The following is a 14271-nucleotide window of genomic DNA, read 5'->3' as shown; positions in this document are numbered from 1 at the left end:
AGTCAGAGCTCTCCTCCTCAGTGACAAGGCAAGCTGCACTGGACAAGCAGCCTCTGTTGCCCCAGAGGCCACTGCAGAGGTCAGGCCCTCATCCCCAAGTATCACCCAGCCTGGCACTCCCACCAGCAGAGTGAGGACAGAGCCAGGGCCACCAGGTAGGTCCCCTGTCACAGGGCTGGACAGGCTGGGCCAGGATGTAACACATCCATTCCCAAGCAGGCCAGAGGGGTGCTTCTCCAACGTACCTAGAGGCAAAGTAACAAGGGTAAGTCATCAGAATAGTCATGACCAAGCCAAAGGCAAGGCTGGGAAAGAGAATCCAACCTTCCAGATAAAGGAAAAGCAAGTGAAAAGGTCCTCAGGGAGGAGGGCGGGTGAAGAGTAAACAGAAAGGCACTGTGAGCTGGACAGCAGAGAGCCAGGGCAAGAGTGGTTCCAGGTGAGGCATGAGGCGGCAGACCAGGCCCTCAGGACCTTCTGGCTGCACTGAACATTTTCATTTTTACCCTAAAGTAAATGAAACATTTTAAGCAGAGAAACATGATCAGATTTACTTTTTTTTTTTTTTTTTTGCAGTACGTGGGCCTCTCACTGTTGTGGCCTCTCCCGTTGCAGAGCACAGGCTCCGGACGCGCAGGCTCAGCGGCCAGGGCTCACGGGACTAGCCGCTCTGCGGCATGTGGGATCTTCCCGGACCGGGGCACGAACCCGTGTCCCCTGCATCAGCAGGCGGACTCTCAGCCACTGCGCCACCAGAGAAGCCCCAAGATTTACATTTTTTTAAACGATTGACTCAACAAACATTCTTGAGCACCTACAACAAATTATGCAAGATATTAAGAAGAGACTATGGAAAAAATAACACTTACTGAGCACTCAATTTTGCAGGGCAGTAAGACTAATCACCAAAATGATCATCATACCATGTGGAAAGTTAATGTTTCATAAGAAAAGCTTTGTAAATGGAGTATATGTGATTCAAAGGCAGAAGAGGCTGTTTCTAAATGAGGGATCTGGAAAACTTCATATAGAAGGTGGAAGAGGCATTTATACACGTGGGTATAATGTAGCCTAGTGTAGTGTAGACACTGTAGAGTGTTGACACTAGTGTCTGATGGCCTGCACCCAAAGCCTGGCTCTAGCACTTACATAAGAGTTGTGAGACCCTGGGGCTTCCCTGGTGATGCAGTGGTTAAGAATCTGCCTGCCAGTGCAGGCAAACACTGTTTCCTTGGATAGTGCTCAAGGAGAATTGCTGTCTTTAAAAGTACATCTCGGGGCTTCCCCGGTGGCGCAGTGGTTAAGAATCCGCCTGCCAATGCAGAGGACACGGGTTTGATCCCTGGTCCGGGAAGATCCCACATGCTGCGGAGCAACTAAACCCGTGCGCCACAGCTACTGAGCCTGCGCACCAGAGCCCGTGAGCCACAACTAATGAGCCTGCATGCCACAACTACTGAAGCCTGAGAGCCTAGAACCCGTGCTCTGCAACAAGAGAAGCCACTGCAATGAGAAGCCCGCCTACCACAACAAAGACCCAATGCTGCCAAAAGTAAAAAATAAATAAATAAATTTATTTTTTTAAAAAGAGAGTTGTGAGACCTTGAGCAAATTGCTTAACGTCTTTCTTCATTAGTATTATTTTTATTAGAGCCAGACCTTAAAGAGAAACAGGATTTGGACACACAGAGATGCAGGAGGGGGAAATATAGGTGGGAGGTGGGATGGGGAAGAACATCAGTAAAGACAGGGGGGGCTTGAAAGCAGAAGAGCAAAGCAGCTTCATTTGGCTGGAGACAAAGTGTGTTAGAAGAACTGTGTAGTCAAGAAGCGTATTAACACTTTTTGAATGTTTACCAGGTACCAAAACTCTACACACATTAATACATTTAATCTTCACAACAACCCCACGAGGAAGGTGGGATTTCTTTCATTTTGCACACAAGGAATTTGGTGCTCTAAGACGTTGAGAAGGAATTTGGTGCTCTAAGACGTTGAGCAGCTTGACCAAGTTCGTAACTGGAAGAGAGAGGAACTGAACCCGAAACATCTCACTCCAAAGTTCACACCTGCTCCACTATGACCACACTTACGCTGCCCCCCACACACACACACCACCAGAATGGGACAGCATCTTCTCCTAAGCGAATGCCCCACGTTCCCCAAGCACATACGGCTTCGATCACTGAGGACATTCCAGAGCCTGATCCACGCCTGGGAAGGTAGTTCTGAAAAAGGTACTCCAAAAATGCTTTGAGCAAAAACACATTGTCAGACCAAGTACAATGCCTTCCAAAGGGGCCTCTTTGAGGAGTTCCACATTCATTTGGATGTGTAAGATCTCTGGTGGTTTTTAAAGCATCAGTCAAGTCACTTTACATTCACACCTCTATGTTACCTTGGAGTGGTAGCAAATTAAGCCGGAATCAGCTATTCACACTGAATGATTTTATAAAGCTTGCTTCGTTCCCACAGCTCGGCTACTTTAAATACAAGCTACTTGCCTAAGGAAGCAGATATGGTGGAAACTGCATTAAAAGAAAGTGCTATAAATCAACTCCAAGATCCTGGACCCTTTCCTTCCAGAATTCCCTTTGCATTGATTCTCCTAGTTCTCAGTCAAGTTAAAAAAAAAAAAAAAAGATATTGTAGAGTATGGGCAAGAAAATGTTACTTCTGTCCAAAAAGAACCATTAATGACTGAAATGTGCCTTTTATATGGTAGAGTAAATTCTACCAGGAAAAACAAACAAACAAACAAACAAACCAGCATGTCTTTGAGAATGAAAATCGACAGTTGAGAGAGAACTGACATTTGGCTAGTTTAAAAATAGATCCTCCAATAGAAAGAGCATCTGCTAAAAATACAAACCAGCACAGGCCCTGCTGCAGTCTGAACAGGTTATTAGGCTACTCAAAAATGCCCTATTTTTAGGGCTGTGGAACCAGGAAACACAGGCTGGCTTCAGTGGCTCAAATAAACACGTAAGACAAGGACACAGAGAGTAGTCTCCAAAGTACCTATAAGTAAGGAGTTGTAATACCAAAGTCTTCTGAGGCAAAACGATGGTGTCGTAGCTTTTCTATGTTGCTGAGGTTAATGGAAAGGGGTGTGAGGTGATGACTGGATCCATTCTCATTTTGCTGGTGGACGCATGGATTGTTAGCATTGGAGGGACCGTCGAGACTGCCTAGTACTGGACATTCGATTTGATTGGCTGCCCGGGATCTGAACCCTCTGATTCCTCCCCTGGGGAACTCTCCATTTCAAGAGGGTTGATGGCCAACAGAGCCTGCCTCCCTCTCTAGGAAGCTGTTTTCCAGTCTGCCGTAGTGGGCCCCCGCCTCCATCCCCACACCTGCCCCCACACACCGAGCTCAGAATGTCAGATGCACCTGCTCAGGTTTTTGAGTCAGAAACTAATGACACAAAGGAAAGAAAGCAGAGCATTCTCTCCGAGAGTAACAGCAAAGGCAGCAACATCCAGTTCCCAAGGGCAGCACAGCCAGTGGTGCCAACAGGGGTGTCCCTTGCCCACTCCTGGCAGGGGCATGTCGCTCAGCATTCAATGGCACGGAGGGTAGTTGTGCTGGCTTCGAGGGAGTCTGGCCCCTCACTGAGATGCTGGTCTTGGTTCTGCCCGTTCCGTCTTCCCTGTTCTTACCAGTTCTCTCTGTCTGGTTCTTCAAGCTTCCTAGGAATCCTGTGAGCTGGCCAACAGCCCTTCAGTCAGTTCATTTTCTGTTGAAATTGCCCAGAGGCAATATTTGTTCTTTGCAGCTAAGAGCCCTGACTGCTATAATAATCCAACTCTGTTATCTTACAGATGAAATTAAGAATGAGAGGGGAAAACACACAGCTAGTTAGCATCAAATCCAGGCCTCACAAGCAGGTCTCCTGGCAGAGTTTGGGCACTTGCTCCCACAAGGCGCAGCCTTACAGAGGCTCAGAGGGCACCTGTGGACATGCCCTCTGTCCCTGACAGGCCCTTTCCATTCCTTCCTGCCCAGAGGTCACCACTGTCATGGCCCACCCACCTAATGGTCTACGTCTTTCCCGAGTCATTCCAAATGTCATAACCCACCTGCCCTTGGTCACTTTCCCCCTGAGCCCTTCCAGGTTACAAAGTCTCCCTTCTTCCAAAACATATTTACTGAGTACCTACCATGTGCCCGACATTACCCTAAGCACTAGGGTTCCCATAGTGAGAAAGCAGAAATGGACTCAGATATCACGAGTATTACGGTACAGAGGGAAAGACAGGTATGAATCAAATAATCAGGCAAGCATGTAATTACAAACTTACTATAAGCATAAGCTGTTATGACTGCATATAATGGAGGGATCTTATCTAGTCTAGAATTCAAGAAAAACTCCCTGAGAAGGTAGTGTTTGAAATGAGATTGAAAATCTGTTAAGTTCATTTGGTGAAAAGAGGGGAGGGAGAATTCTAGGGAGAAGAATTAGCAGTCCACACGTCCTGAAACAGAAGCACAAAAATGGGCAGCACAAAAGAAAGCCAGTGTGTCAGAGCAAGGGGTAGAGTGAAAAGAGCTGGGCTGAGATGTGGGAGGATAGAGCTGGGTCATTCAGGGCCTTAGGCCTTGTTAAGGATTTTGCTCAGGGCAGCAGGCAGCCGCTGAATGATTTTAAGCAGAGGAAAGACGCAGGTCATGCTGTATTTTGAAAAGATGGCTGTGGCTGCCCTGTGGAGAATGAATTGGAGAAGAGACGACAGTGAACATATGCAAACAAATTAGCAGTCCATTGCCATGGTTCAAGGGAGAACTGATGGTAGCGTTGGAGAAGGAGCGATGTGATCAGACTGGAGAGAGATTCGAGAAAAATCCGCAGAACTTGGTGGCTGGGGAGACTGGCGAGAGGATATTAAGAATGATGCTGCATTTCTGGGTAGATAGTGGAGCTATTTGCCAGAATACACACTGTAAAAAGGCCCGTTTTGACCCAGGACACTGTAAGTTTGGTTTGAAATAAACTGAAGTTGCAATACCTTTTAGACATCTCAATGGAAATGTCAAAATATATGGATCTGAGGCTCAGGAGAGAGGATATGGCTAAGATATACTTTTCAGTGTTATTATTATATAGATGATCAATGAAGCCATGAGTGCAGATGAGTTCACTTGGGGAGAGAGTACAGAGGGATAAGAGAAAGAGGCTTAGGAAAAGACCTTAAGGATTGCACCGTTTGAAGATCAGAGAGGGGAGGGTGATCCAGCAAACAATACTAAGAAGGGGTAGCCAAAGGAGGAGAAAAAACACTGAGATTTCGAAAGCCCATATTCAAACAAGTATGCCTGAAATTCCTTGACCTGGCTACTGACCAGGAAGTATTTATTGACAAAACAACAGCACATAATTACTAGGGGCTTCGAGCTTTGGAATCAGACATTTTGTCATTCTGTTTCTGAATTAGAATCCCTGAACTTCCCAAAAATCAGGCCCCAGAGCAATGAAAAGGCAGAGCACAGAGGGTTTTTAGGGCAATGCAACTACCGTGTACAATAATGGTAGATACATGTCATCATACATTTGTCCAAATTCATAAAATGTACAACACCAAGGGTGAAGCTTAATGTAAACTATGGACTTCGGGTGATAATGATGTGTCAATGTAGGTTCATCAGTTATGACAAAGGTACCACTACAGTGCAAGATGTTGATAATGGGGGAGGCTGTGCGATGCAGCGGCAAAAGGGTATATGGGAAATCTCTTGTGTTCAGTACGACTGTGAACCTAAAACTGCTCTAAAAAATAAAGCCTATTTTTTTTAAAAAGGAGAAAAACCAGGAGAATGTTTCACAAAATGCCAAGTTAACAAGTGGAGCTGGTGTCCATAGCATCAAATGCTGCTGAGAGGTCAGGTAAGCTGAAGATTGAAAGGTTGCCAATTGGCTCAAGCAATGTGGAGGCCATTGTTAATCTTAGGGAGGGTCATTTTGATGGCGGCTGGACTGGAAGCCAGGATGAAGTGAGTTGGGAGATGAGGAGTGACTAGGAGGTAAGAAAATGATGACGGCAAGAAAGAAAACAGTTCTTGTGTGAAATCTTACTACACAGGGGAAGAGGAGACATGGAGCTTCCCACACGGGGACACTTCCCACATGGGGAAGTGGACTCCAGGGGGAATTCTTTAGGAGGTACAAGTCTTGAGCAACCTTAAATGCTGAGGAGAAGCATACCTAGGAAGAAAGAAGTTGATCATGTTCTATAATATGGACTTGAAAATTGTTAATGGGTAAAGTTATCACCCATCTCCCAGGAAATATTGATGTTTTTATATGGGTGTTTGATGACTTAACCCAAGTAATAGATGATGTGGGACTTCCTAGGTCATTACACTGTCCCAGGCAGAATTCACTGCTCTGTCCTGTGTCTCCAACTCTTGATTGGTATCTTTTGCAGTACTCCCAATGTTGCAGTGTGATTTATCACCCGTTTCTCCCACTCACTGCATTTCCTAAATTTGTATGTTGTACGTTGTAGTTCTATATTTTACTCATCTTTATACCCCTGCGAAACAGGACTATGGCATTGCAGGATATCCTAGAATTGAAAGATATAGTAGCTCTGCCTGACCCATTGAACTCAATAAATACTTATTGAATGAACGAACAAGTAAACAACAACAAGATAGAAAGAGGACCTCTGAAGGAGAACACTGGAGTTCAGAAGGGACTTTTCACGTTCCATCAAATCTCAGCCACTTGTAAGAACTCTAACTTCAGCCATGTAGCTAGCCCTGGTGGCAAGATAATCCCTGTCTTTAAACAGTATGACTTCTGACCAGCACACAGTGACAGTAACATGAGTCCATCAGGCTCTGCCAGGAGCAACCCAGGAGGAGGATGCCACAAGGCTTGACCTCAGGGATTGAAGACCTGGTGAGCTAGGTCAGCACTTCTTTGGCCAAGACAATTTCTCAGAGAACCCAGGCCTCTTAAATCAAACGTTGCCTGAATTCCAGGCAAAATGGAGCAACACTTTGGCATGAAGGGGCATAAATCATCCCAAATATAGGGTAGTTGCTTCAAATCTGGGCTGCCTGCTGCCTCTGGAGACCAGTCTAGAATGTGCTATCTTCTCTTCCTTCTTTCACTCCTCGAATAGTCCAGGTCTGGGCAACTGCATTGTTTTTTATGAGAAAAAAAAAAAACTATAAAGTTTCTTATCTCACCCTCCCTCCTGAATGGTCCTATCCAGAGAGAATCTGCTGCATCAAATTTTTCTTTCACCTGGAATTGAAGCACAATGTTATGAATTGGCACACTTCCCTCTTTTTGCCACCACTGGGTACCCTCGCCTTCCTCCTGTGCCTGCTCTGTGTGCCAAGGAACTAGTTGCCGTGGACCATAGCCCTTGGGCTCCCTTGCCCACTGGATAGGTGGGTTCGTGGAGGTATGAATGGGAGGTACTAGAGGGAGGTAGAGAGCTAAAGGAATGTGAAGTCAATATATTTCTCCATCCCTCTGTGATCCGCACATGGTTCTGGAATGGTTGCATCCCTCCACAGCCTCAGCCCCTGCTGGGGATCCCCTCGCTCAAGACACCAGCTCCCACGGGCCCCAAGGGATGGCAGAGACCATCACCCTGAGGCTAGCCCCGTGGTGCCTTAACCTGCCCTTACCTCTGTAAATCGTCCCTTTGTCCAATTCTCGTGAATTCCACCTGAGTGTACTTCTGCTTCCTGCCAGGACCCTGACTGACACACCTTGGGGCAAGGGATAAACAGTTGGAAAATCAAATGGCGATATGTATCAAGCCATAACAAACACGAGAAAAGTTTAAGCCCCTGTCCAGAAAGTAGTCCACCTTCCTTATTTACAGAAATGTATTCCCCAAATCTGTCTCAAAAACTCTTTCTTGTGAGTTACAGGGTGCCACTTGTGGTTTTCACTAATATGGGTAAAGTTCTGACTAAAAGACATTTTCAAATATTAGTTGATTTAGATTTTTTTTCTGCAACACTGAGCAACATTGATTAACGTGGAGAGGTCTGTTCATTTTCAAAGGATTGGTTTTTATAAACAGGCATTAAGCAAAATTGTGAAGTAAGTAAAAATCTGTGTTTCCCCTCCCCTTCCCTCCTTTCATGCTACTCTGGGGCTCTGGAACTCTTCTTCCACAGGAAAACAAGGAGAAAAACTAGTACCCCAAGCTGTTAGTGACCCATTACAACTCTTTAAAATCCTAAAATGACACCAAAACACAGTATATCTTGTTTTTACACACAGCACCTCTCACTCCTATTTCCCCAGTGTATAAACACACACACACACACATACACATGGAAGCATTTGACAGAGCAGAGCATACACATGGGCTTAAGCTTGCTCAGTAGGTACAGGACAAACTGGAAAATAGAAATATATGTATTATATTTTTAAATTTATCTTTACACATACATATCTGGAGAAATAATGGGGAAACTGTCAAGAGAAAGTTGGATGTGTGTCCAACACACATTGTGGCTATTTGATGATGATGGTGGTTCAGAATAGAGACATCATTTCATCTTTTTTTTTTAATATTAGCATCATCTTGTTCTTTTTTTTATTTAATTAATTAATTATTTTATTTTATTTATTTAGTTAGTTAGTTTTGCGGTATGTGGGCCTCTTACTGTTTTGGCCTCTCCCGTCGCGGAGCACTGACTCCGGACGCGCCGGCTCAGCGGCCATGGCTCACGGGCCCAGCCGCTCTGCGGCATGTGGGATCTTCCCGACCGGGGCATGAACCCGTGTCCTCTGCATCGGCAGGCGGACTCTCAACCACTGCGCCACCAGGGAAGTCCTATTTTACTTATTTATTTTTGGCTGCGTTGGGTCTTCGTTGCTGCGCGCGGGCTTTCTCTAGTTGTGGCAAGTGGGAGCTACTCCATTGCAGTGCACGGGCTTCTGACTGTAGTGGCTTCTCTTGTTGCAGAGCACAGGCTCTAGGGCGTGCAGGCTTCAGTAGTTGTGGCACGCAGGCTTCAGTAGTTGTGGCTCGTGGGCTCTAGAGCGCAGGCTCAGTAGTTGTGGCGCACGGGCTTAGTTGCTCTGTGGCATGTGGGATCTTCCCGGACAAGAGCTCGAATCCGTATCCCCTGCATTGGCAGGAGGATTCTTAACCACTGCGCCACCATCATTTCATCTTTCTTAAACGTTTTCTTTTTCAAGTTTGCTGTATTATTTATCCTTCATACTTTTGAATATCCTGTATTCCTTTCCTCTGATGCTGCTCACACTCACCTTTTTAAAATCTCTTATTCATGACTGTAGCCAGACTGCTCCAGACAATATATCTATCTGGCTCCCCAAAACTTTCATTTTTCCATTAAAGGAAATACTGTGGTGATGGTTTGGAACTCATGAGTCACCTTTTTTTAAATTCCACTTCCAATTAATGTGGCACCTTATAGTAGCTGACAAGTAGGCATGTTAGGCGTGCTTTTATTATTTTTGAGACAAGAGAGTTATGGGAAAGACATAAACTCTATTAAGGCTGATGGATTGCTTAATACTGTACCTGTGTCGAGTACTGATGTGAGCTTAGTCATAGGAAAAGCAATCACTCACACCTCCCCCTCCAAATAATGAAAATAGCACCAAAGTAAATGAGCTGATGGAATTGGATAAAAAGAAGTACCATCACCCCCAACTTCCTTTTGAACAGCTTCCTAATGCCTTGGCATGTGAGATTTTCTACGGGCTGCCTCCTACCTGTGTCTCTAACCTTCACTATATCCTCCATCTGGGCCCGGTATCCTTAAATCAGCAGGCCTCTGTGCCTTACTCCCAAACCCAATACAAGAGAGGACTCAGAGATTTGTCACAGCCTTTATTTCTTCCCTCTTTCATTCACAAAATATTTAGCATGCATTTATGTTCCATGTGCCGGAGAAGGAGGGCTTAATCCAGCCCAGAGTTGGCTGGGACCCAATGGGTAAGGCTGCCTAATTCCACAACCAGTTAGCTTTGCCTAGCCTACGCTTCCAAATTAGCCCCTACTGGTAATACAGGTGATATTTTCACTTCTGTCTTTACCCTTTCATTATATTTCTTGAAGTTGTTCAGAACCTGAAGGGCAAGAGGAATGCTGTTCATTGTGTGTGTGTGTGTGTGTGTGTGTGTGTGTGTGTGTGTGTGTGTGTAGGGAGGAAGTCCCTTGGAGTTGAGGACCAGACACTGTCTAAACTGCTAGAGATAGGACAGCATGACCCCAGTTCTAATAGAGTTTACATTCCAAAGGAGGAAGACAGTTGATAAACAAAGATCAAAGGTAAATTCAGATAATGGCAGGTGCTAGGAAGGAATGAACTGTGTAATGTCACGGAGAGTAACAGAGTGGAGGGGGATGCGTTAGACTGGGGGCAAAGGGAAGGTTCTCTAAGGAGGTGACATTGAGGTGAGTCTGAATGATAAGACATGCAGATGAGATATGTGAGGAGCTTTCCAGGAAGGAAACAAGCGAAACATCTTGGGCATGTGAAAGAGCACAGAGTATGCAAAAGAAGATGTGCATGGCTTTAGCTTTACTAATAAGATGGAGAGTGAGATGAGGTCAGAGACATAGTTAGGGAGAAGATGACATAAGGGAAGGAACTTGAATTTTCTTTTAATTCTGATTAGTAAGTCTCCTACTGATTTTAAGTAAGAGATCTGATATGATCTGATTTACATTTTTTAACTTTTTATTTTGAGATAATTATAGATTCACAGGAATTGCATAAAACTGTACAGACAGGTCTCCTGAAACTTCACCCCTCCTCACCCTATGTTAGTAACTTATATAACTGTATACATACAATATATAGAGTACCTATATGTAATATAGTACAATAATGACACCATGAAATTGACATTGCTGCCATCCACAGAGCTTATCCAGATTTCAACAGTTCTATAGTTGTACTTGTGTGTGTGTGTGTGTGTGTGTGTGTGTGTGCGTGTCTATAGTTCGAGGCAATTTTATAACAGGAGTAGTCTTACCACCACCACAATGAAGATGCAGAACTGTTTCATCATGTAACTCCTTTGTAGCCACTCTTCTCCCTCCCCCCAAAGCCCTAATCCCTGGCAGCCACTAATCTGTTTTCCATCTCTATATTTACAACAGTTCAAGAATATTATATAAATGGAAGCAAACAGTATGTAACCATTTGAAATTGGCTTTTTTGACTCAGCATAATTTCCCTGAGATCCATCCACCTGGTTGTTTATGTCAATACTTTCTTTTTATTGCAGAGTAGTATTCCATGGTATGTATGTACCATAGTTTATCATCCATTGAAGGATATCTGGGTTGTTTCCAGTGTTTAGCTATTATGAATAATATGAACATTCGTGTGCAGGTTTTTACATGAACATAAGTTTTCATTTCTCTGGAATAAATGCCCTGTTTATCATCCATTGAAGGTCATCTGGGTTGTTTCCAGTGTTTAGGTATTATGAATAATATGAACATTCTTGTACAGGTTTTTACATGAATATAAGTGGTCATTTCTCTGGAATAAATGCCCAGGAGTGAGACTGCTGCATTGTACTGTAAGTGATTTTTTGGTTTTAAAAGAAACTGCTGTTTTCTAGAGTGGCTGTACCTTTTACGTTCCCACTAGCAATGTATGATTAGTGATCCAGTTTTTCTGTATCCTCACCAGCATTTGGTGTTATCACTAATTTTTATTTCTGCCATTCTGATAGACATATAGTGATATTTTATTTGTGGTTGTAATTTACATTTCCCTAATGGCTAATGATGTTGAACATCTTTTCATGTGCTTATTTGTCATCTGTACTTCAGTGAAATGTCTCTACATGTCTTCTGCCCATTTTCTAACTGGATCGTTTGTTTTTACTGTTGAATTTTGAGTGATCTTTGTATGCTCTAGATCGTAGCCCTTTGCTAGATACGTGATTTGCAAATATTTTCTCCCAAGCTGTAGCTTATCTTTTCATCTTCTTAACAAAGTCTGCACAGAGTAAAAGTATTTAATTCTAATGAAGTCAAATTTATCATATTCTCTTTTTTTTTTTTGGTTTCGGTTTTTTTTTTGGATTGTGCTTTTGGTGTGAAGTCTAAGAAGTCTTTACTTCATCCTAAGTCCTGAAGATTTTCTATGTTTTATCTAAAAGTTTTGTGGTTTTATGTTTACATTTAAATCTTGGACCTATTTTGAGTTAATTCTGTAAGGATTAGCTCAAGGTTATTTTATTTTTATTTTATTTTATTTTATTTATTTATTTATTTTTTGTGGTACCCAGGCCTCGCACTGTTTTGGCCTCTCCCGTTGCAGAGCACAGGCCCCGGACGCGCAGGCTCAGCGGCCATGGCTCATGAGCCCAGCCGCTCCACGGCATGTGGGATCTTCCCGGACCAGGGCAAGAACCCGTGTCCCCTGCATCGGCAGGTGGATTCTCAACCACTGCACCACCAGGGAAGCCCTATTTTTATTTTATTTTTTAATTTATTTTTTGCTTAAGGGTGTCCAATTGCCCTAGCACCATTTGTTGAAAAGGCTAGCCTTCTTCCATTGAACTGCGTTTGCAACTTTATCAAAAATCACTTGGGCATATTTGTGTGTGTCTATTTCTGGGTTCTCTATTTTGTGCCATTGATCTATATGTTTTTCTATCAGTAGTGCACTGTCTTCACTACTGTAGCTATATAGTAAACTTAACATCAAATAGAGTGATTCCTCTGACATTACTACTCTTCCTTTTCAAACTTGTTTTAGCTATTCTAGTTCTTCTAGCTTGACATAAATTTTTTTTTTTTTTTTTTTTTTTTTTTTGCGGTATGCGGGCCTCTCACTGTTGTGGCCTCCCCCGTTGCGGAGCACAGGCTCCGGACGCGCAGGCTCAGCGGCCATGGCTCACGGGCCCAGCCGCTCCGCGGCATATGGGATCCTCCCAGACCGGGGCACGAACCCGTATCCCCTGCATCGGCAGGCGGACTCTCAACCACTTGCGCCACCAGGGAGGCCCAAATTTTTAAATAAGCTTTTCTAATATAAAAAAAATGCTTGCTGGGACTTTGATAGGAATTTCATGAAGCTTATAGATCAATTTGAGGAGAATTAAAATCTTTACTATGTTGAGTTTCAATAAATGAACACTAAATGAATAATAAATGAAATGGTATATCTCTCATTTGTTTAGATCTTCTTTGTTTTCTTTCATCTTCATTTTATAATTTTTAGCATACAGATCCTGTATGTGTTTTGTCAGATTTATATCTAAGTATTTAATTTTCTGTGGAGCTATTGTAAATGGTATTGTGTTTTTAATTTTAGTTTAATTTCAGTTTCCACATATTTTTTGTTTGTAGATTTTCCTGGTGTGTTCATCTTGTAAACTGCTACCTTGTTGAACTTATTTGTTCTAAGATGTTTCTTTTTTCCTCTGGGGCATTTTATTTGCATGTATGTATTACATCCCTGGAAAAAGAATCCAAGGATTTTCCCTGCTATGTGTTTTCATCTTGCTTCTTCTTGGTTCCTGATGCCAGCTGAGGTTGTCAGTACAATGAAACCAAACTGATGGGACAGGGGCAGTTTATTCTGCCATTTTTCTAGATCTTTGAGTTGCACATCAAATCTGAGGCTGATCATTCTGCACTTATTTAGCCTGCCTGTAAGGTTCACAACAATTTTCCCAGCCCTGTGATCATCGATGATTTCAAATTCACCAATGTAACCATGCTTCATCATCACAGTTAGAAACCAGTTGGTGACTTTGGAGCATGGCCTAATAAGAACCTGTCATTTGCCTCTCTTTTAGGCACTGTTGATGCTCTTGAGAGCATCAGTCAGGACATTCATTCACAGCATTATGGCAGCATGGAAAGGTGGCCGAGAGAGCTAGGACTTTTTTGTTTTGTTTTGAGAAATTTTTTTTGTAGATTCCTTGGGCCTGTCTACATAGACAATCATATTGTCTGCAAATCAAGACAGTTTTTTTTCTTCCTTTCAAATATATATGACATTTATTTCTTTTTCTTGCTTTATTGTGCTGGCTAGAATTTCTGGTAGTATGCTGAATGAGAGTGGTAAGAGTGAGCATACTTGCCTTTTTCCTAATCTTAGGGGAAAAGCATTTGGTTTTTCACCATTAAGTATAATGTTACCTGTAGAATTTTTTGTAGTTGCTCCTCATCAAGTTGAGAAGTCCCCCCTCTATTTCTATATTTTTTGTAGAGTTTTCATGATTGTGAATTGAACTTTGTCAAATGCTTTTTCTGCATCAGTTGATATGATTGTGTGAAT

The 14271-nt window shown here is 43.1% G+C and overlaps 1 pseudogene; it reads right to left on the bottom strand.

The window, feature by feature from the left end:
- The window catches only part of LOC132502975 (small ribosomal subunit protein uS8-like), a 29437-nt pseudogene extending 15598 nt beyond the window's left edge, over window positions 1-13839 (bottom strand).
- Between the last annotated feature and the right edge of the window lie 432 nt (window positions 13840-14271).

The sequence above is a fragment of the Mesoplodon densirostris genome, chromosome 2, assembly GCF_025265405.1.
Source record: "Mesoplodon densirostris isolate mMesDen1 chromosome 2, mMesDen1 primary haplotype, whole genome shotgun sequence".
Taxonomy (NCBI): domain Eukaryota; kingdom Metazoa; phylum Chordata; class Mammalia; order Artiodactyla; family Ziphiidae; genus Mesoplodon; species Mesoplodon densirostris.
The sequence above is the reverse complement of the archived record's forward strand: the minus strand, read 5'-3'. Positions and strand labels throughout refer to the sequence as shown.